At 45.8% G+C, this 14,024-nt stretch overlaps 1 protein-coding gene across 2 annotated transcripts in view; it reads right to left on the bottom strand.

The window, feature by feature from the left end:
* Positions 1 to 14,024, bottom strand: part of plxnb2a.1 (plexin b2a, tandem duplicate 1) — an 80,713-nt gene that overhangs the window by 25,049 nt on the left and 41,640 nt on the right. The gene's annotated exons all lie outside the window — the stretch shown is intronic.

Here is a 14,024-nt window from a genome sequence, read left to right on the forward strand (position 1 = left end):
CACACTTATTCTTCCATTTCCAACCATTGTGGAGAAGATGAGCATCGGAATGTGGACATGTACCGTTTCCGAGCTTCCGTTACGGTCACGGACTTCTAGGCTACAGCTCACGGGCACGCGGTGCCCTGTGCATTAAGACGGAGCCAGGTTGCCTTTTTGAAATAGAGGCTTTTCAGGAGGATCCTGTAGCTGCACAGAGACTGTTCATCAGAATACATTCATTCGCTTCTCCATTTGGGACATTACACACCGACCAGATGCATGGCAGGTAGAGTCATGCACACAGGGAGCAGCTTTTGGTACTTGTTCATTTGTTTCCCTTGAAAATATCAGCCTATGCAGAAAAGATGAGTACACGCCATCTAGGGTTAGCAGTGAGGGATGATGCCCATTAAGGGGCAATGCCATGTGAGGCCCGCCCTCAAGCTAATTATACACTGTGGATACATTAATACTGTGGGAGTCACCCAATCAAACATTAAAACAGATTGTCATTGTAGCTGTCATTGACTATCTGGTAGGATTTTATAGAGGTCAACAGACAGAACACCTGCTACTACTTGTACAGCAGCACAGTCAAGTGATACAATTTTGATGATTCAGTTTTCTGGGAACTGCCCCCCCCACCTCAATAGAACATAGCACAAATACGGAAACCCCCATGAAAAACCTTTTCAGTAAACACACACACAAACAGTAGTTGTTTTGATTGTAGTGTGGATTTTGCCTGACTTAGCATGCCACAGTGACACAGAGGAGGGTGTGGAGTGATCCCCTACTACTCGTGCGACAAGCGAGAAACACCCCCCCCCCCCCCCCCCCCCATCGTCCACACAGTGGACACAGCTCATATTTTATTCCAGAACAGCTGAGAATCAAATTGGCAATGGCCATATAAAACTATTGATAATCTCAGAAACCTTCAACATACAGAAAGTAATGTTCAAAACAGAAAGGGTTTTAACGTGTAATTTACTGATTTTTTGTAAGTCTTTTATACTTCTTTGCCTAAACCATTGAACATCTACTGATCTTCATTGTAGAATATTTTAAGAATCTTCTAGACAGTATATTGCTAAAATACTCTGGGCTCTAGCCTACAGTCCTCTCCTATACATTACAAGACTCATCTGTCAGAATACTGCATGCGAGCGGGAAAAGGTGTGGCACCTTTCACAGAAACACTACAACCTCAACGCTTTTCTCTTACCAGGGACTTCTAGGCTTTGGCCATGCGCCCAGAAAATTTTAAACCAAAGAAAAACTTTGTTTCGGTAATTCAGTCATGAATGGGTTGCTGCACTGAAGCTTAGCTTCTTTCCCATGGTGGAATTTACAAGTGGTATTGCATTGCTAACCCCCCCTCTGGGGTCTCGGGAAATTCTGGTATCTTGAGCCAACAGTACTGTGACTCAAGAACGTGATTTACATCCTTCTATGTCAGGAAATGATCTGCAGACAAAACAGTACTACTGGAATTTTTGGAAATACCTTCTTGGAAGCCAGTAAGGAGAAAGTGAGACTTGAAGACATGTCTCGAAGATAAAATAGTTTCGGATTCAAAATGAGGAGAAGCCAGTCCACACACATAGGCACAGACTAAGAGCAAGGCAACTCCACTGGGAATACACAGTGCCAGTCTATGGGCCACTCTGTGGGTCACTGAGTGCACTGACAACAATAAAATCACCCATCCTGATCAAACAGAGGCTTCAGAAAGTCAAAGCCATGTAATACAGACATTTCAACGTAGAGAAACGTACTAAGCATATACACAACAAAGCTCATCTGCCCCATACCTGATCACTGAATCAGCAGCACTCTTAGAAGTCAGGTTTGCTGGGTCTAGGACAGGGGGAGTTGCTGTTAAATACCAATGGCCAAAATGTGGTGCCTGGCAATGTCTATTACAAATCCATTCCAGGCAGCTTTCAGCTAGTGCCAGCATTGAATCTCAGCAGTCAGGACGATAATCAGACTCATACAGGCTAGGAGAATTACACACAGCGTCGGGGACGGTACAGCAACAGTGTGTGTGTGTGTGTGTGTGTGTGTGTGTGTGTGTGTGTGTGTGTGCGTGTGTGTGTGTGTGTGTGTGTGTGTACATTCTTTCCGACGCTGAGAGGGCAGACTGAGTAGGCTGATTTAAATGCTTCCCTGACCACACGATGGCTGAAGTCAGAGATTTGTAGGGTGCTTTCCACACTATATCAGCCTCCTCCTGTCCCAATCTCTTCCGATGTCTCCCACAATGTCCCCTCTGCTGTCTATTTTTAAAACCCTGACCAACCTCGCTATCTCCGTCCTTCAACCGAATACATCTCCCTCTCCCTCTGATAAAATACTGCACAGCACTGTTTAATTATGCGTAGAGGTGTGAGGTCAGCAGACCTGCTCAGAGTGCCCCCCTCACTATCTCTCTGTCTTTTAATTACGATGCTCTCTCGGAGGAGAGCACCCATTTGACTGACAGGTTAGATGGACCAGGTTAATTAAGGCCAGGCTTAGGATGGGCCTGGACAGATCCTGCTGAAAGCAGCAAGTGTGTGTGAGTGTGTGCGATTATGTGCAAATGTGCATGCTCCTTACTTCTCTTGAGCACAAATTGCCTCTACGTATGTAAACACAGTGGACTAAACTTTGTCCAGCAGGGGGAGCAGTTCCAGAGCAGAAGGCAGAACAACCATATAGAGACAAACTGTACAGGCTGAGGTTAAAGGCCCCAGGGCCCCTGCCCAATCTCAGGCTCTCTCACTTGCTTGCTTACACTCCCTCTCACTGTGTGTGTGTGTGTGTGTTACATGTGTGTGTTTGTGTGTGTGGTGTGTGTGTTTGTGTGCATTTTCTTGCACACATTCCAGCTGGTTCCAATCATGCAGAAGATGAGGACAAAGGTTAAAGTAATTACTCTAGCTGGGAAATAAACAGGTTCAGTATGGCAAGCGAACTGACAAATGGCCAGAGATCGCCAGCAGCCCCAACACATCATGTCATCTGTACGTGTCTGTATGTACGTAAGTATGGGTGTGCATGGGTGTGTGTGTGTGTGTGTGTGTGTGTGTGACTGTGAGAGAGAGAAATGGAACGTGAGAGAAAGAAGAATATTCTCCAAAAATTAAGACTGCAGAATGCAAGAACCTGAAGGTTAGCCAGAGGGACCAGGAAGTGTGCCCAAAATGTAGCCAATGCAAAGTGACAAAGGTCTGATCGTGCCACACGACATTAACATGTCAAGTAGTATGCATAATGGGAATAGGACCCGAGTGCTGTGTGGGTGTGTCTAAGTATGGTTCAGAGTTTTAATATCAACGCCCACGTTGGTACATAGGCTGATTAAAAGGCTGTGTTATGCTAATGTATTCACATATCTGCTCATTAAGCAGAAAGCCAGTTAATTACACTACCGAACAGATATCAGAGAGAGGACTACAAAGGTGCCACATCAATGTTTCAAATCACTGTTGCACATCATTAAAACAAATAAATAATTAATTAAATACTTAACAACAGCAACACTAATAATAATAATAATAATGACTTCCATAGTTTATAACCTAAAGTGGGATTACCAGCATGCTGGGGTTTCATGACAATTATTTGGACAATGTGGCTAAAATATACAGAGGCAAGATAAATACATAAAAATAAAATATGGGAACAGAGTTAATAGAACAAACAGAATCTTAAACACTAGTTCTAAAAGATACAGGTACGTGAAGAAGGTAAGTTGATGTGAGAATCGTTCTGGTGCCAGCCTGGCAGGAAGGAACAACAAAAAAAAAGCTTTGTTCTAAACCAGTGCTTACATCTACCCTCAAACCCCTTCATCACCGAGATCTAAAGACCCATTTTTACATATGAATAGCTTACATAAACAGAGTCGTGCTCCTCCTCCACGCTGTCACTCAGAATAAACTCCGCTCATCACGCACAGACACGGACGCGCACAGACACACACCCACCGTGTCATCTCTTTCAGTGGGCTGTGGGGAACAGCAGGGCTCGCTGATTGAATTTGACTCTTCATTGTGCTGAGTTCATAATTCTCGTTGCGCTCCGGTGCCTCCAGCAGGCAGGAATGCGGAGTGCGTCTGTGAGCCCATTACCTCGCAGCCCCCACACGCTTCCGCACGTCCCGGACCTCTCTCACTTCTACTTACCCAGTTCTCTCCCTCATATATAGAATCATACATTTCTGTCTCACTCTTCCAGTGGGTGGTCATATATTTTTCCTCACAGGACTCCAAAGTCCTGGGAGTTGGAGGGCCTGCAGACTGTTTTTGCTGGACTGGCGTCATTCATGGGAACCGCCAGATCCAGTCCTCCAGCTTTGGGGTCACAGCTCCAAGAGCCCCGGTCACCACTGGGACAACCTTAATGTTAGCCTACGTTTTATCTATTTATTCATTCAGCTACCAGTTGCTTGTTTGGTCACCACTGGTATATGTCGACAGTGATTGTGTGCGTCTCTTTAAAAACATTAGATAATCTCACTTAACGGGGTACAGCAATGATTTTAAATAATTGTATAACCGCGAGCAGCTTCACAGGCCAACATGTAGCTGGCGTATTTCAAAGCTCATAAACCGTTTTGTGCGCCAGAGGACAAAGCCCGGGGAGCAGCTAGAACGAAAATACATACAGGAAGAGAACATATCATTTTGTAACCTGGATATATAGAATATATTCCCTTCTTAATTGGCTCGGCTGACAGCGAAGTTACATCCAGTTCAGTTGTCACAGCACACGAGCAGTTATGATCGGCAAGTGCAACAAAACCTTAAGCTCGAGTGAAGCATTGTTAATTAAGTCTCGGCCATTAAACATGCAATATGCAATATGGCCATTAAACATGCGAATCTGAATATATATATATCTAACCAGGTATATCGTTTTGACCCTGGTCGCAAGCGGCTTTTCGTTACAGCAAACGTATTTTCAGTAACTCAGAACATTTACAAGATTGTAGCTCACTCCAGGGACTTTCAATATTGCCTATTAAAGACCGTGGAGTTAGTTGACTGCAGGTCCGGCTGCAGCTGCAGCCCTGGACACGCTCGCGCACCGGTGGAGCCCTCGCGCTACTCTGAGCTCAGAGCGGGAACTGTCACTTCTGAGAGGATTTGATACGAGTGAAAGTCATTTACAAGAATGAAACGGATCGCTAAACTGAAAGCCGACAGACTGCTTCGGCTCCAACAGTGTATTTTAAAGGCTAAGCAAGAGCTGGCCCTATTCAAATTTAAACTGTTGGTACTTAGCCAACGACTGCATAACGACCACTTCGGGGAACAATATACTTCACGTGTTAAAAGTGCAATTTCTGATGATGGAGGAAATGTCTGAGGAATTTACTGAAGTTCATAATTCAGTATAATTTGAGGCACAAACAAAACACCATAAACGTGATAAAATGATACTTTATGACAGTAACAAACATGCTAATAAATACTTATTTATTATTTATACACAATATTTATGATGTGTATAAATGTTCTATGCATATGATTATCATTTCTCTCTCCAACTTTGACGTTGAATAAATCTGAAGCGGCAACTAGCATACGTTCATCTTCTACTCCCATTAACACGGCGGAATCGCCACGCCCAGTGTTATGATTCCTGATAGCTTTGCTCTTGGCTATTATCCTAGTTTATTTGAAAGGTCCAAATGATTAGTTAAGTGTATAAATCTCTCAGTCCCCGTGTACTGTAAGATAGGAACATCTGTCCCGTTTTGTCTGATGCTACTGAGACAAGATGAAGATTGCTCATAGCGTTCGTTTGACTTTTATTCGATAAAACTGGACGAAGTAAATAGAACTACCGCTATTCCGATTTTCAGACCTGTTTTTATAGGATCGTCTGGTGTGAGTGAAAGTAAAAGATTAATGAGGTTCTCTGGCACGGGAACTGGGCTCGTGCGTAAGAGTAGAGTCGGCGGGAGAGAAAGGAGAGCGGGAACGCGCACAAAGAAGGAGCGCGAGACAGGCACAGCTCAGCACGGCACAAACAAGGCCGCCTTTGTGCGCGCGTGGTGAGGTGATTGTGCACTCTCCAGGGCAGGCGAACTACAACACTGCAGCTCCACTCCGCTATTACGACATTCCTCCCTTCACATCCCCTTTCTCTCTTTGTGCCGAGCTCTCCAAGCAGTAATAGGTCTGTAAGAACCGGGGGGTAGAGCAGCACGACTTCACACAGACTGGAGGGGAAAGTCTGAATGCACAGAGAGAGAATGAGGGACGCTAGAGTGATAAAAATAGTGACTCGTAGAAGAGAGAAAGGTGGAGAACATGCAGAGAGGAGCACCAGACCAGAGAAGAGGAACTGTCCTTAATCCATCGCATGCTCAGTTTCTTCTTTATTATTTCCTGTCTTTACATCACTTTCGCTTTCTTGATCTCCCTTTCGTGCGTGCCCCTCCCCCTTCTCAGCTGGACAGTCTACTGCCGCTGTAGCCGGTCTTTCCGCACCATGTGCTACTTAACTGCATTCGCTTAGGCCCACGCACCGACGTTTTAATACATTACACAGCGTTGTTTTGATTAGTAGGCGGACATATGTCTGTGTGGTCGGACCTGGAGAGGCAAACTGATGCATTCACTTTCACACACGCACCATTACGAGTCACGGTCACGTGCAGAGGGAATGTTGGCACAACTCCCTGTGGGCCTAATACCTTGTTCTACGACCTGCACTGCGCCCCAGCATTAAGTGGACGAAGACCAGTGGATTACGGGGGATTAACATATTTCCACAATATGCACCATCACTCCATAAACACACAGCAAAGAGGTTAGTATAGATTTTAGAGCCAAGTAATGTCACAGTTGCCACAGGGTACATCTCATCCATTAGTTATACAGAAAGCACTACAACATGATTTATTACTGTATTACACCAAGCATGAGTTGGAGCAATTTGAATATGAAAAACAACAACAAAAAAAATCTACTAATTACTGTTCCAATGATGAATTCCTAACCAAACTGCTACCAAGTATATGACCTATTTAATGTGGGTTTTAGTGAGCTGTTAGTGTGGTACTGCGGAGGCATTTGTTGTTGTTGTTGTTTTTTTTGTTTGTGTGTGTGTCCATGGCCTAAGAAAGAATTACTGGACCCCCCCCCCCCCCCCCCCCCCCCGAGGCCACGAACAATCACAACTGCTGGTTCTGTGTTGTTAATTCCATACAACATGGAACCTTAGCAGTGATTGCACCATTCTACGTCTACAACTTAGTGAGAACAGTTCAAGCCTATTACAAGTTCAAGCCTCTTACTTTTTACAAGCCAGTCCACACAGTGGTCTCATCCCTTCTAAACGGGACGCCACACAACCTTCACTGGATTACAGTACGACACACGAGGATTGTCGCAAGAGCATTGACACTGTCACCTGTGTGTATTTGGATTCTTCATAATCTAATATATATATATGTGTGTGTGTGTGTGTGTGTGTGTGTGTGTGTGTGTGTGTGTGTGTGTGCGGGTGGGTGGGTGTGTATGATTTACGACCATGATATTTATGTGTTACTATCAGTAAATTGGTTAGTAGATTTAGTCAGTTGGTCATTAAAAAATATGTATGTTAAAAATATGCTTTCAGCTCTTGTGTAGGTTTAGAGCAGGGGTGCTCATTACGTCGATCGATCGCGAAGGAAGTGTCGGTCGATCGCGAAGGAATGTGCGTAGATCGCGTCACATAAAATAGTAGTAGATGAATCGCACATCTGCACTGACGGTTGTATTTTGATTGACATTCACGGTAGCCAATCTGCAATCCACTCAATAAATTACGTTCGCCGCCACCCCGGTATATAAGTAGCTCGCAAGCTGAAAACTGTGGGCACCCCTGGTTTAGAGGTTTAGAGAGTGTTCATAAACATCATGGTCAGGGCTGCTGGCAGATCTCATAGGCAAGAAGTGTGATTTATGGTCCCCTCAAAAGTGTCAGTGGGAGAAGGATCTTGCAGCACGTTTCAGAGTTTAGAAGCAGTACCTGCTGTGAGTGTGTGATCTGGTGTGTGTACACAAGTACAGTGAAGAGAGCTTTTTATCTCATCTTATTACCAGCAGATAGAATGTGTACCACTCTTCTGGTTTTCCTTCCAACTGCAAAATATGACATGAAGCCTCCTGTATCACGTTTTGCACACGTATACGCACACACATGCACACACACACAAAGATGACACACTTGTTTCATCATCCTGAGTGGAGTTCCGGCCCCTTAGCCTCTCCCTCCCTCTTTCCATCTCTCCCTCTCCCTTATCTCTCAAATTCATTTTCTATTTCTTGTCTCCCTCCCTACCACCCCCATATCGCCATGGCCACGTGACTGAACGCGCACGCCTCTCGACACTCTACCATCACATATCGCCCAAGCCATGAGACTGTGGGCGTCTCGAAATGCACTAAAACACGTTCCCCATTAGAGGAGCTCCTGACTGTGCAGAGTGGCTGATGGGTAATTATAGAGCAGCAAAATAGATGCGACCAGCTAGCAGCCAGGGGCAAATATAAGATAAAGGTAATTAAATGTAAGTAAAATCAAATACACAGGACGCAACGGTAACGCAAGAGCTTTCGCTTTAGTTGTTTTGGAAAACAGGTTTTGATCCGGTTTGTCAGACAGGTGGAGGGTGTGTCAAGACACAAGTCTTTAGTGCGCGAGAACTACAGGTGACCTCACCTCTTCACTTGTTTGGTACTTTATCTGTCTGTGTGCAACTATGAAGGAACACTGTCAGTTAGTATAACATACTACGGGGTTGAAAAAGATTTAAAGAATACAATACCGCAGGTGCGTGTGTGAGTGGGTGCGTGTTTTGTTTGTTCATGTTTAAAGGGTGCACAGGCCTTAAATTGCAGGTCGGAGAGGTCTGAGGAGCGCTTTAGCTCGTCTTCTTCCACAGAGGTTGAGAACGCCCGCTCTGATATCAGACACCAATCGCAGTAGCGACAGGGCACGATGCCCCGAGGGCTTCATAAAAAACGCCATGACTCTCAGGGCACTGATCTCACAGTAGACCAGTTTTGTCAAACAAGGATCAAAAAACTATTCTAATTTTCTATTTCTAATTTTCAGCACATATGATTAATTCCAGAGGTTTTGAGCTGGTCTGATACCTAGGTTTAGCTCAAGAGGGAAGAGGTGCTGTGTGGGAAAATTCCGTTATCACTTAACAAGAGTGCATTCCACCTCCGGAATGCTGGGTATGTACAGATACAGTTGGAACTCTCAACTGCTAATTTATCATAATTACTTTAACCTGCTGTACAGGTTTGTCTTGGGGCACCCTGGTGCCCTGAACAGCACTTCTGAAGAAACACAACCTTCTGAAGAGCCAAAATTGAAACGTGCAAAGATGGCTAAGGTGTGCATCAGGTGGAACAAATCTGTGTATGAAGAATGGCTAACAATATAAAAACACAACAAAGTAATGTCCAGAGTTTGTTGGCATCACTCGACCCCAAGCACATATCTGCCAATCAAACTGCAGAACTGCTCCAAACCTGTTCTACAAAACAGCTGAGAGTACGTTTAGACAGGTAGGCAGATTAGCACTATACACCCCACAACATACAATGTACACGATATACCATCAACGTATACACACGTATACGCCACTTGGTCTCAATATTGTCTCCAAGAGTCTAGTCCTGGTTTCCCAACCCATCACGGATCAGTAAAGAAGAGCCAATATCACTATAACTTCTGTGTGTCCACATTTGAACAGAAATGACAGTGGTAAACCTGAACAGTAACCAGGAGCCACTTGACAGTCCGCTCAAAACCATAATCCACAGAGATAGGAAACGACACAGAGAGAGAGATCAAACCTGAGATCCTGTGAGTCATGTTACCATAGAGATTAAAAGAGGCAGGAGCTCTGGGTAGGCTGAACCTGGCCAGGGGTGGCAGGCTGCCTGTAGTGCCCTTTCATTCCGCCCAGCAATCATCATTAACACTCTTCTAGCACTATAATCAGAATCAGAGTGGTGCACTCAGTCTGCACACCCACATACCAGCTCGCACACACACGCTGGAGATGTTGAAGGTTTCATCTCCCCAGACATAAAGCCTCATCTTCTTTAGATACAGCATCACTCTGGGATAAAGAAATGTCGATTGTGTCCAAGCAAGAAGCATCAGGACTCAAGATAGCTTTCTGAAAACTTTCTATGTTGGAGCAGTCATATTGCTTTTACCAACTGCAACAAATTGGAAGTTTTACTAAATGAATGAGCATGACTGCTAAAGCATTGTGTCCACATGGTTAAAACACACATGCAAACACACGCATGCACACTCACACACCAAAAAACCAACAGCTGACGGAACCTCTGGAAAACTCTGATAAAAGCCTCCATTTCCCCACTCCACTGCACTAAGCTTCAGCCTGTGTGCTGTATCCACACTTTACACACACACACCCACGCACGCACGCACGCACACAAATGTGCGCACATGCACTCATTCACGCACGCGCACACACACACACACACACACACACACACACACACACACACACACCCGTGTTCTTTAGACATGGTACCAAGTTTAATATCACGAAATATCACAATATTCATTCTTCAACAATGACAATATTTCAATAGTTCTCATTTGGAAGCGGGTTCCTGAATTGAATCTCCAGTGAGTGATGGTCACAAGGATGAATGGACCCATATAGTGTTGAATCACACTGTGTTGATAAATTAATCTGACAAAACTATTTACCAAAACTGAATGGTTTATTACTGAGGTTTCTCACAAAATGCTCTCAAGCTCCATTACAAGTTCTTTATATATTTGGACAGGCAGAAGGAATTATTTGTAGAACAAGTAGACAAAGGCAACCAAACGGGACTCTGGGCACACATACGTGTGTTGTGGGTGTGCGCATGCATATATGTGCGGACATGTCTGTGTGTGTGTGTGTGTGTGTGTGTGTGTGGTGATTGAAGACTAAGAGTGGAGGGAGGTATCTGGAAGATCAAAAGCTCTAGTGGCCATGGTGACGAAGCCCAAAGCAGGCTACCTCTCAGACAGGCTGACAGCTAATTGGCTTTTTGGAGAAGACACTGTGATTGGACAACTGCGTGTGCCATCATAAAAATGGGCAATAACCCACCAAAAGATCAGCGAAATCACAACATGTCATACCTGTCTGTGCGTAGGAGGAGAGAGGGACAAAAGAGGGGAGGGAGACTGAGAGAGAGAGAGAGAGAGAGAGAGAGAGAGAGAGAGAGAGAGAGAGAGAGAGAGAGAGAGAGAGAGAGAGAGAGAGACAACCTAGCTAGTGTCTGGTCCTGTAGTAAGAAAAAGCAGCAACCCCCTCCCCCACCCGACCCCACCCCCACCCCCGTGGCCAAAGAGCCTGTGGACACTCACTCCCTGGTCCCCCGACCCCAGTGAGCTTCCTCACCCAGGCCAGCAGAACGAGGGAGAGGCCGTGGGACACGCAGCGTAATTCAGAAAAAGATTAGATGCAGACTTAAACTAAGGTGTTCAGGTCAGACGCCTGTTCAGGTGTCATGCCTAAATTCTCCAGGCCGGACACAACATGAACCTGAAACTGGTTCCTCCACACCACTCCTTTAGATCATACTCTCTCACAATGTAATGACATTGTCAACCTCCGACATGTACCGACACGCAGCTTCCCGTGCAGAGCGCCGTAAAACTGCAGCTTTCATCACCGGGGAACTCTCAGCAGCCCGACACAGCTGCGACCCAAACCCGAGGCTGTGGTGCTGAACACAGACAGAGGCTGTTGGAGGCGCACCCTTATTCTTCTTTATCTCCAACACCACCCTCAACCCTCTCGTCTGCTCTTCACCCTCATCCCTCTCTTCATCTCTCCATTCCTGAGCTCTGTGTCTCTTTTGTCTCTTTAGATGATTCATTGTTTTTCTTCGTTGTGGATCAGATAACCTTCGATCTTCCTGGTCTGAAAGGTTGAAAGCTCATGTAGCCTCAACCTCCAGTTAAGACTAAGAGAGGAGCAGGGCCCCCGCTCTACATCAGCCTTTTGGAGAACAGTCAAAGGGCCAGCGCTCTACATTGGTGAGTGCCTGTGCCAGGGCTGTGGGCGGGGTTAGGGGTGGAGTCAGAGCCACCGCGATCTGTTGTGAAGAATGCTAGGGATTACGTTAACTCCCAAATAACCTCCCTTAAACAGATTCACTGCAGGTGAGTACCAAGGAGTGGCTGACACAAACATGGATATGAGACAGAGTGCAGTTCATAGCATAACCTAGCAGTCGCCTGTGTGTGTGTGTGTGTGGTCTCCCAAGCAGGGGATTTAATTTCATGTAAATTGATCATTACTTGCCTCCAGGGTGCCCAAGAAAACAGAAAAATCAAGGCGTTATTCAAACGAGGAGCTATTCAAATGTCTGAGCACTATAAACACTTCCATCACCCCTCCAGTTCTGACCCAGTGAAGAGATGGTTTGGCCCATACCAATTTGATCCAACCTCTGGAGTGAACTATTGAGACAGCTCAGGGGTGTGACTCACATCAGATAATGTGCAAGTTTGTTCATCAGGTCAACAACCCTGTCTGGGTGCTCCCTGGGAGGTGACCTGTGACTTGACCCCCACCCCCTACTCCCCACCAAAAAAAAAAAAAAAAAAGAATCCAAAAAACAAAAAAGACTAAAGAAGATGAGAAGAATGCAACGGAAACCCCACCTCGATTCAGCGAGACATAACACCACATGCCCTACACTGGTGCCGGCACACACACACACACACACACACACACACACACACACACACACACACACACACACACACACACACACACACACACACACACACACACACACACACACACACACACACACACACACACACACACACACACACACACACACACACACACACAGCACTATTCTCCAGGGGGGGGATTAGCCCCATAGAAGCACAGCACCTGCAGCCAGGAGGGAATGACAAAAGGTATTTTGCATGCGAGACATAGGGCTGTGTGTGTCTGTGTCTCTGTGTGTGCACACGTGTTTGTGTACAAAGGAATTCAAAATGCTCACCCAATAACCAGTATACCATGAATCCAGGTCAGTATAAAAGCAGGTTTGTGAGGTGCTGGTCATTTCTGGTGGTCAGGACCATGACGCCCAAGTAGTTCAGAGGAGTGCGGCAGGGGAATTGGCATTTGACCTAATACACCATAATACACATCCTGCATACTATACACTATAGTCCATACTATTCACCCTCAATAATATAGACCTTCCATACTACACACCCTCCATAATATATATGCTCCCAGTGTGTCCCACTCACGACACAACACAGCGACACACACGCATACGCGCAGTGATTGACAGGAACTATAAATCACTGTCACAGCCCAGTGGGGTGCGCGGGGAGCTTATGAAAGGCAACGTGAGACTGCAGAACAATATTCATTTACCAAGGACTCCCTCCCTCTGGCTGCCACTGAAGAGGGTAGAGCGGGGATTCTCACTTATAATGCCGTCAGGTTCCTCCTGCCATCGCCGCCGTTGCTGGGTGGAGGGACGGGTGTGTGTGTGTGTGTGTGTGTGTGTGTGTGTGTGTGTGTAGTCTGGAGCGAGATCAGATCAGTCATCACCATGCAGGCTGTTTTTAATCCGCCCGTCGATCGTCATTTCCTTAACGCCTCAGCCCCGATCGCTTTTACGAGAAGCGATGAGGCAGCACATGGGAGGCAGCTGCTAGCCAATCACAACGCGGAGGGGATGGCGGGACAGAGACAGAGAGAGAGACGGAGAGCGAGAGAGAAAGAAGATGAGAAAAAGATGGGGAGATGGACAGTGATGGACAGGGAAATGAGAGAGAATGAGAGAGGGAGAGATGACAGGAGTGAGAGAGCAAAGTAAAAATGAGGGAGAAGAAGCAGAGGGGAGAAGAAACGAGGGGAATAAGGGGAATAATTAATAACGGTGACAGTGTTTTTCTGTCAGGCAGAAGCAGGTCTAGAGGTTGTTGCTCTAATTTGGAGAGGTGGG

This window comes from Brachyhypopomus gauderio, chromosome 5 (assembly GCF_052324685.1).
Source record: "Brachyhypopomus gauderio isolate BG-103 chromosome 5, BGAUD_0.2, whole genome shotgun sequence".
Taxonomy (NCBI): Eukaryota; Metazoa; Chordata; class Actinopteri; order Gymnotiformes; family Hypopomidae; genus Brachyhypopomus; species Brachyhypopomus gauderio.